Genomic DNA, 9,197 nt, shown 5'->3' on the forward strand with positions numbered 1-9,197 from the left:
CAAACAAGAGTCTCATTCAAACCTAAAAATGTTGTTTCAACCACTCAACCCTTACAATTATTGCATATGGATTTATTTGGTCCATCTAGAACCATGAGTTTTGGAGGAAGTTACTATGCTCTAGTTATAGTTGATGATTTCTCTAGATATACTTGGACATTATTTATTACACATAAAAGTGATTCATTCCAAGCATTTAGAAAACTTGCTAAAGTCATACAAAACAAGAAAAATCTCAAGATTGCATCCATTAGAAGTGATCATGGGGGTGAATTTGAAAATAAAGATTTTGAATTATTCTGTGATGAACATGGTATTGAACACAATTTTTCTGCACCTAGAACCCCTCAACAAAATGGAGTTGTTCAGAGGAAAAATAGGTCATTGGAAGAAATTGCAAGAACTTTATTAAATGATACTTCTCTTCTAAAGTATTTTTGGGCTGAAGCTGTCAATACTGCATGTTACATCATGAATAGGGCCTTAATAAGACCCATTTTAAAGAAAACCCCATATGAGTTATATAATGGTAGAAAACCAAATATTTCTCATCTACATGTTTTTGGTTGCAAGTGCTTTGTGCTTAATAATGGTAAAGATAATCTAGGAAAATTCGATGCAAAATCTGATGAAGGTATTTTTCTTGGATATTCATCACAAAGCAAAGCATATAGGATATATAATAAAAGAACTATGAATATCGAGGAATCCATTCATGTTACCTTTGATGAATCTAATGCTATCTTGTCAAGAAAGAATATGCTAGATGATATTGCAGATTCTTTAGAACATATGAATATTCATGAACAAGATTCCAACAGAAATGATAAAGGAAACAATGAAGATCCTCCAGAAGAAGTCAAATCAAATGATGAACTTCCAAGAGAATGGAAAGCTTTAAGTGATCATCCCCTCGACAACATTATTGGTGATATCTCAAAAGGGGTAACAACTAGACATTCTCTTAAAGATTTATGCAATAATATGGCTTTTGTATCTATGATTGAACCTAAAAATACAAAAGAAGCCATATTAGATGATAACTGGATCATTGCCATGCAAGAAGAACTGAATCAATTTGAAAGAAATAATGTGTGGAAACTAGTAGAAAAACCTGAAAATTATCCTGTCATAGGAACAAAATGGGTTTTTAGAAATAAATTAGATGAACATGGCATAATTATTAGAAATAAGGCTAGGTTAGTAGCAAAAGGGTATAATCAAGAAGAGGGAATAGACTATGAAGAAACATATGCTCCAGTTGCAACATTATAAGCCATTAGAATGCTCCTAGCATATGCATCCATAATGAATTTTAAACTCTATCAAATGGATGTTAAAAGTGCTTTTCTAAAAGGTTTAATTCAAGAAGAAGTATATGTTGAACAACCCCCAGGCTTTGAAATCCCAGATAAACCAAATCATGTTTATAAATTGCAAAAGGCTCTTTATGGTTTGAAACAAGCCCCTAGGGCTTGGTATGAACGCTTAAGTAATTTTCTTCTAGAAAAAGAATTCTCTAGAGGTAAAGTGGATACCACATTATTCATAAAGAGAAAACATAATGATATTTTGTTGGTTCAAATATATGTTGATGATATAATTTTTGGATCCACTAATGATTCATTGTGCAAGGAGTTTTCCCTTGATATGAAAAGTGAATTTGAAATGTCAATGATGGGAGAACTAAAGTACTTCCTGGGATTACAAATCAAGCAAACTCAAGAAGGTATATTCATTAATCAAGCCAAGTACTGCAAGGAATTAATAAAAAGATTTGGGATGGAAAGTGCAAAACACATGGCTACACCGATGAGCACTAGCTGTTACTTAGATAAAGATGAATCTGGTCAATCTATAGACATGAAACAGTATCGAGGTATGATCGGATCTCTTCTCTATTTATCTGCTAGTAGGCCTGATATTATGTTTAGTGTATGCATGTGTGCTAGGTTTCAATCCAACCCCAAACAATCACATTTGAGTGCAATTAAGAGAATCATGAGATATCTATTAGGTACAATAAATTTAGGATTATGGTATCCTAAAAACTCAACATGTAACTTAATAGGATATTCTGATTCTGACTTTGCCGGATCTAAAACTGATAGAAAAAGCACAAGTGGAACTTGTCAATTCATTGGATCCGCTCTTGTCTCATGGCATAGTAAGAAACAAAACAGTGTTGCTTTGTCCACTGCTGAAGCGGAATATATTTCTGCCGGCAGTTGTTGTGCATAGATTTTATGGATGAAGCAACAATTATCTGACTATGGTATCCTTCTTGATCGTATACCTATTAGGTGTGATAATACTAGTGCCATAAATCTATCCAAAAACCCTGTTCAACACTCTAGAACCAAACATATAGAAATTAGGCACCATTTTCTTAGAGATCATGTCCTAAAGGGAGATTGTGTATTAGAGTTTGTTGATACAAAGAATCAGCTTGCTGATATCTTTACAAAACCTCTCCCAAAAGAAATATTCTTTTCAATAAGAAGAGAATTAGGGCTTTTAGACCTTAGTGATTTGAATAGGTAATTCTTTTTATGAATGATTGATTGTGTTTTTGATGAAGTATGACGCTTGTTTTGTTTAATTTAGTTTACTTTTCTTGTTATTATAATTAACTCTTTAAATAACATAAGTTTTTAGACTTAAGAAATAAGTTTTCCTTTAGGAAAAGGCTATTTTTTTTTCTGGTAATCGATTACATGAATACTGTAATCGATTACACTAGAACAAATGGCCTATAATCGATTACAGTATTCATGTAATCGATTACCAGTAGGCTGCCTCCTCCTGTAATCGATTACCATTACTTGTAATCGATTACCACGCGTTCTGCTCTATAAATATCACGTTTTCAGAATCTCCTGCGCAGCCCTTTCCTCCTTGCGCCGTACCTCCATTCCCAAACCTCCAAACCTTCCTATCTCACTCATTTCTTCATCAAATCAACTCCCGTAAATTGCAATCTTCTTCTTTTTCATTTTTCTTTTGATTTCACCGATTAAAATCTGCAAAAACTCCCTCAAATGGCAGAATCATCAAAGAAACGAAAGGGTTCTTCCGCCTCCGCTTCGGCTTCAAGGGCTCATCGTTCTGGAGCCACTAGCGCATCCACAGCACCAATTCCACCCTCATTGTCCTCTTCCCCAGTGTTTTCTTCCGACGAACAGCAGAAATGGTACTCCAATCTTTTCTCATCTCGTTCCATTATCGACCCTAAGTTTATTGATATGGAATTCTTTTCTGCTGAAACCTTTGATTGCATTCAAGCCTTTTAGAACTTAGGTCTTCTACCTTTTATGTCATTACAATTGCCTATTTATCCTGAATTGGTTAAAGCTTTTTATTGTAATCTTGAAATTCAGGACAGCACTCTGATTTTTGAAATTTTTGGGATAAAAATGGTCATTGACCAGTCCCTTTTCCATGACTTAACCAAATTACCCAGTGATGGTGTACCATTTGAAGGTACACTGAATGACGACTGGAAATTTGATTTCTCTGCCCATGATGCCCGCCAGTTGGTTTGCACCAACAATGCGGATATGACCGGACGTCTTCTTGCCGGGTCATTGGCTTTTGAAAGCCGCATCCTTCACTATTTAATTGTGTGTATTTTGCTTCCACGGTCTTCCAACCTTGCCCAGGTTTCTGAGGAAGATCTAATTATCATGTGGGCCTTTCATACAGGGCGTCAACTTGACTAGGCACACTTAGTCAGATATCGCATGCATAAGGCATTGCGATTAAATGCCCCACTACCATATCCACAGCTTGTCACTCTCTTTTTCTGCCATTTTCAAATTCCTCTTGATTCTGAACCTTATGTTCCAATCAAGCGATCTTTTTTAATTGGTGTTGTTGTGATTACTTCTTTTGGTTACCGCAAAGAGCGTGATGGCTCTTGGGTCAAAAACGGTGTTCCACCTGCTGATGATGAAGGCCATATACCATTTGAAGATAATTCCACTCTTCTTCAAAGGCTTATGGACAAGTTTGATGGACTTCAGACTTTTGTTGGTGACAAGTTTGATGCCATGGAATTGCAAGTTGACATGCGGTTCGATGCTATGGAATCAAGGATCACTAGGGTTGAAGAAGATGTCTCCTTCATCCGAACTTGCTTTGATCCACCACCACCGCCTCCTTCATCCTCTTAGATTATATGTTATTATTCTAACTTAGTTTAATTAGTAGTCAAATATTATTAGTACTTTGCTTTATCGCCATGTATTTGGCTTTTTGTTCTAGTCTTGCACTATTATTATAATTCTCGCTTTTGTTTTGGTTAATTATGACGCTGTATGGATTTATTTCGATTTAATGGTTGGCTTTGTTTGGATATTTATTGTGTTAATGTTTGGATATTGATTGTTTTGATCTAGTTCTTTTTGATGTTGCCAAAGGGGGAGAGAACTTGGGAGAACACATATGGGTTAGAAATAGAAATCAATTAGGCATACATGCCAAAAGATAGGGGGAGTAAGGGTTGTGTGAACGTGTTATCATCTTGTATATAGCTTGTCTTGATTTCAGGTATTGTCATCATCAAAAAGGGGGAGATTGTAGACAAAGGATCAAGCTGAATGTTTTGATGATGCCAAAGGATTACATGAATCATATGCTTCTCAAAGATTTATTCAAGACAAAGCAATTAGAGATATTCAAGATGGATGATCAAGACAGTCTATAGAGTCTTAGAAAGGATATTAAATAGGAAGGGAATTCCAATTGAAATCGCAAAAGGTTTGGCCAAGAATTTTAAGTTAAAAAAGTCTTTTTCAACAAATTTACTCTCTGGTAATCGATTACCAGAGGATGTAATCGATTACCAGTGGCAAAAACTGATTTACAACAGCTATTAAAATTTGAATTCAAAATTTGCACTATGTAATCGATTACACATATATGGTAATCGATTACCAGCAGTTTCTGAACGTTTTAATTCAAATTTTAAAGAGTGTAATCGATTACACACTTATTGTAATCGATTACCAGAGGAGTTTTTTAGAAAACATTCTCAACAGTCACATCTTTTTATGTGGTTATTGAATGGCTATCATAGGCCTATATATATGTGACTTGAGACACGATTTTGACAGAGTTTTTAAGAACAACAAGTGTTTATTCTCTCAAAGAGCAAAAATAATTCTATCCTCTTAAAAATTCCTTGGCCAATTCAATTGCAATTCATTAAGGAATTATTTGAGTGCTCAATCTGTAAAATCTATCTCTTTCTAGAGAGATTCATTCTTCTTCTTCTTCTCATTCTCTAAGGGATTAAGAGACCGTGGGTCTCTTGTTATAAAGGAATTCTAAACACAAAGGAAGGATTGTCCTTGTGTGTTTAGAACTTGTAAAAGGAATTTACAAGATAGTGGAACTCTCAAGCGGGTTGCTTGGGGACTGGACGTAGGCACAAGGGTGTGGCCGAACCAGTATAAATCTGAGTTTGCACTTTCTCTTCCCTTAATCTCCTTTGTTTATTATTGCTTTATATTCATATTCAAATTGTTTTATTTGAATTAATATTTAATAAGTTCATTGTTAAGGGAATTTATAACTTGAAAAGAAAGTGAAATAGATTTTAATTGGGGAAGTAGTTTGGAATATCTTAATTCAACCCCCTCTTCTTAAGATATCTAAGGCCACTTGTCTAACATGACCAAGACGTTGAAGGAGGAAGAACCATTGCTCAAAACAATGACAGTGGAAAGGGTCCACCTGTTATTGGTGGAGAAAGTTCAAAAACAGATGGTGATGAAGGACCAAATGTGGATAAGAAGGTTGATGAGTTCATTGCTAAGTTTATAGAGCAAATAAGGCTTCAGAGAATTGAGTCAATCAAGAGGAGTACAAGGAGTGCAAGAAACTCTTCAAGGTAATAATATTGAAGATGGATACATATCATATCCTTCTATTTACTACATTAGTTAAATGGAATGTAATTAAATTGATGTGGATGTTTCTTTCCACAGCTTAAGGTTGTAATTGGATTGATGTCCTCTTCCCCTCCCCATAAATACCTATGGTATAGACAGATTTACTGATTTTACCTGTGCTTTTCTATAACTTCAAATTTTTTTGTGTATTTTCAACTTTTTGTTGTGTGTGTGTGTGTGTGTGTGTCACAGTCTGTGTGTGTGTGTGTGTCTGTGGTTGTGTGTGTGTATGTGGGTGTGTGTGTGTGGGTGTGTGTTTGTGTGTCTGTGGCTGTGTGTGTGTTGCTGTGTGTGTGTGTGTGTGGTTATGTATATGTATGTGTGTGTCGCTGTGTGTGTGTGTGTGGCTGTGTATATGTGTGTGTGTGTGTGTGTGTGGTTATGTATGTGTATGTGTGTGTGGCTGTGTGTGTGTGTGTGTGAGGCTATGTGTGTGTGTCAACAACACAACCTGCATTTCAAAGATAGCTTTAGGGGAGGACTATTGACAGATACTCGTTAGATGTTAGATAAGTTAGTCAAACAAATACAACAATTTATCTACCAAACAATGGTATTGGGCTTGCAAATTCATTATTTGTTATTTACTTTCCAAATTTTTCAATAAATACTACTTTCATGGCATTGCAATTTATGTTATACTTAGCAACAACTGGTGCGTATTAATCAAACAGTTCTACAAGTATACCAGTAATGCATACATAAACAATTTGAGAGTAGTTTTCGAATAAAACATATAAATACCTGAGTTCGAGGCTTCAGCACAATTCGCTTTCCAGCAATGACCGCAAGACCAATTTTAATTAATTTCCAAACAGCAATGACCTGTGGCTTCTCAACAATGCCTATCACCACAGGATAATTTCAAAGTCAACAGAAGCACAATAAATCTTATCATAATAATAATAGCAAGAATTTTATAGCTTTATATCAACTTAAGTGAACTCAAAAGGTACGAATGTTCACACACACCATAAGTCACTAAAACAACTGTAACTACTAGCTAGTTATCAATTATATAGACTCTTTTGTATATAGCAGAATTATAGCAACTCAACTTTGTACCAAACAGTTTTCATTTGGAAAGATGAACCTAGTGGTGTGTATTCCACTAAGTCAGCTTATAGATTATTGATGAATCCCATTACTCCAGGTTCAGATGGGAGGACTATATTAGACAAATATTCCAAAGTCTATATTAGACAAAAACATCCTCTTTTTAAAGCTCGACATCTACAAATTGAGGAAAATCATCCTCAGCTTCAAGAAGGTGATAATGATTCAGCAGCTCAACCTATTAATCAGCATAAGGCCAAAAACCAGAGCAATGTGGAAGCAGAAAGGAGGCTAAAAAGAAAAATTGAATGCAGTATAGAGGTGTTGAAACCAAATAGAAATTCAGCTACAGCATTGAGCTTATGTTTGGTTCTTCTTGTATTTTATTGCAATTTCTTTGCTTTCAGTCTATGAGTATGTTTCTATGTTGTCTAGATTCTTGAAAGGGAGCAATAATAATGATGCAATACCATGAGATCTTGGCTTTCATCAATATGTCATGTTAGTAAACTTAAATTTTTGGCTCCTCCTACATTTTAGGCAAAAAATGCAGATGATTAGTTTAATCTTTTTAACATCATTGAATCCTTCATTCATCATTTCTATTGGCTTAGCAAAGTGATACTATTTCAGTGAGAGATTGTTGGTTTTTCTGTCCTACTAATGGTTTCGATACAATGCTAGATGTATTTTTTTCCCTATAGTTGTACGCTTTTCTAATTTCTTTTTATATGGACTGGGGAAGTTGGAAAAAGGCAAACTTATTACACTACCACTCTTCTCCCATTCAGGATCTTAATGCCCAATTCTGTCCTAACAGCGCTTCCCATATATTTTCTCTATTTTTTCAGGATACTGGATAAAGTTGTCGACAAGCTGGTCAATATATAGCGTAGATTTTTATGGGGTGGAGGCTTGGAGCAGCGAAAGATTGCATGGGTCAATTGGAAAACTGTGTGCCTTCCAAGAGACAAAGGCGGTCTTGGCATAAAGGATCTATGGGCATTTAATACAGCGCTGCTAGCAAAATGGAAGTGGGAGCTGTTTCAGCAACATGGGGACATGTGAGGCAGAATTCTTATCTCTAAATATGGAGGATGGAGAGCTCTTGATGAGGCAAGGAGGAGCAGCCACCTATCTTATTGGTGGAAGGGTCTGATGCAGATAAATCATCAGCAGCATGCAGCAACATCAAATTATCAGCAAAGTATACTAGACTATACAACATCTCCAATCAGCAACATCAAATTATCAGCAGTGTGGGGAGTCAAAAAGATGCAGGGTGGGAATGGAGCTTTAGTTGGAGGAGATCTTTATGTGAAAATGAAATTGGGATGGAAGCTGAATTTCTACAGGAGTTAGCTCAAGTAAAAATTCAACAAAACAGACCAGATTTATGGGTTTCAAAGGCTCACCCCAGTGGGAATTACTCTACAAAATCAACATATCGATTAAGGATCGCTTGCCAACTAGGACAAACTTAAGGACCAGACAAGTGGAGCTAAATGACTCTTGGTGCCCACTGTGTAACAGTACGAATGAAGATGCAACACAATTATTTTTCTTCTGCACTAAGACCTTACCCCTATGGTGGGAATCTCAGTCATGGATAAATTCATTGGGTGTATTTCCCCACAATCCCAAAGATTTGTGATAGAATTTTTAATTCAAAATTATTTTCTCGATGACCTAGTGGCAGGTAGCTGTGTTGGCATGTACTCTCTTGCTTCTCCTTTCCCCTAAGCATTTTTATTATTAATTATTAAAGTGTAATAGCTTTTATTTAAGAAGATACTAGCTTGTGAATCCGTGCATGTAGAAAAGAGTAAAATAAATAAATGTTTTAATAAATATGTTTTATTTATTTATTTTACTATCATTTAACTTTCATGCTATTAAAAGGTTAATTGAAGTAGAGTAGCTCGATGAAGATGATGTTCTTTTATAATTTGACCCACACACACATATTAATGATGCCCTATACATTGTTATTTGAATTAAAATAAAACATAACTTCAAAGTTGAAGTAGCCTAGTTTAGGGAGCACGAGCTTCGTCCATAATTGTGTTAGTTTTGTGCCCTGTACATCCACAAGTTTTGGCTGAGATGCAAAGAGTGGTTGTGGTCAATATCTATGCTCCTTGTGATATTGAAGGTAAAAGACAGCTGTGGCAGAGCTTGAGT

The sequence above is a fragment of the Glycine soja genome, chromosome 20 (assembly GCF_004193775.1).
Source record: "Glycine soja cultivar W05 chromosome 20, ASM419377v2, whole genome shotgun sequence".
Taxonomy (NCBI): domain Eukaryota; kingdom Viridiplantae; phylum Streptophyta; class Magnoliopsida; order Fabales; family Fabaceae; genus Glycine; species Glycine soja.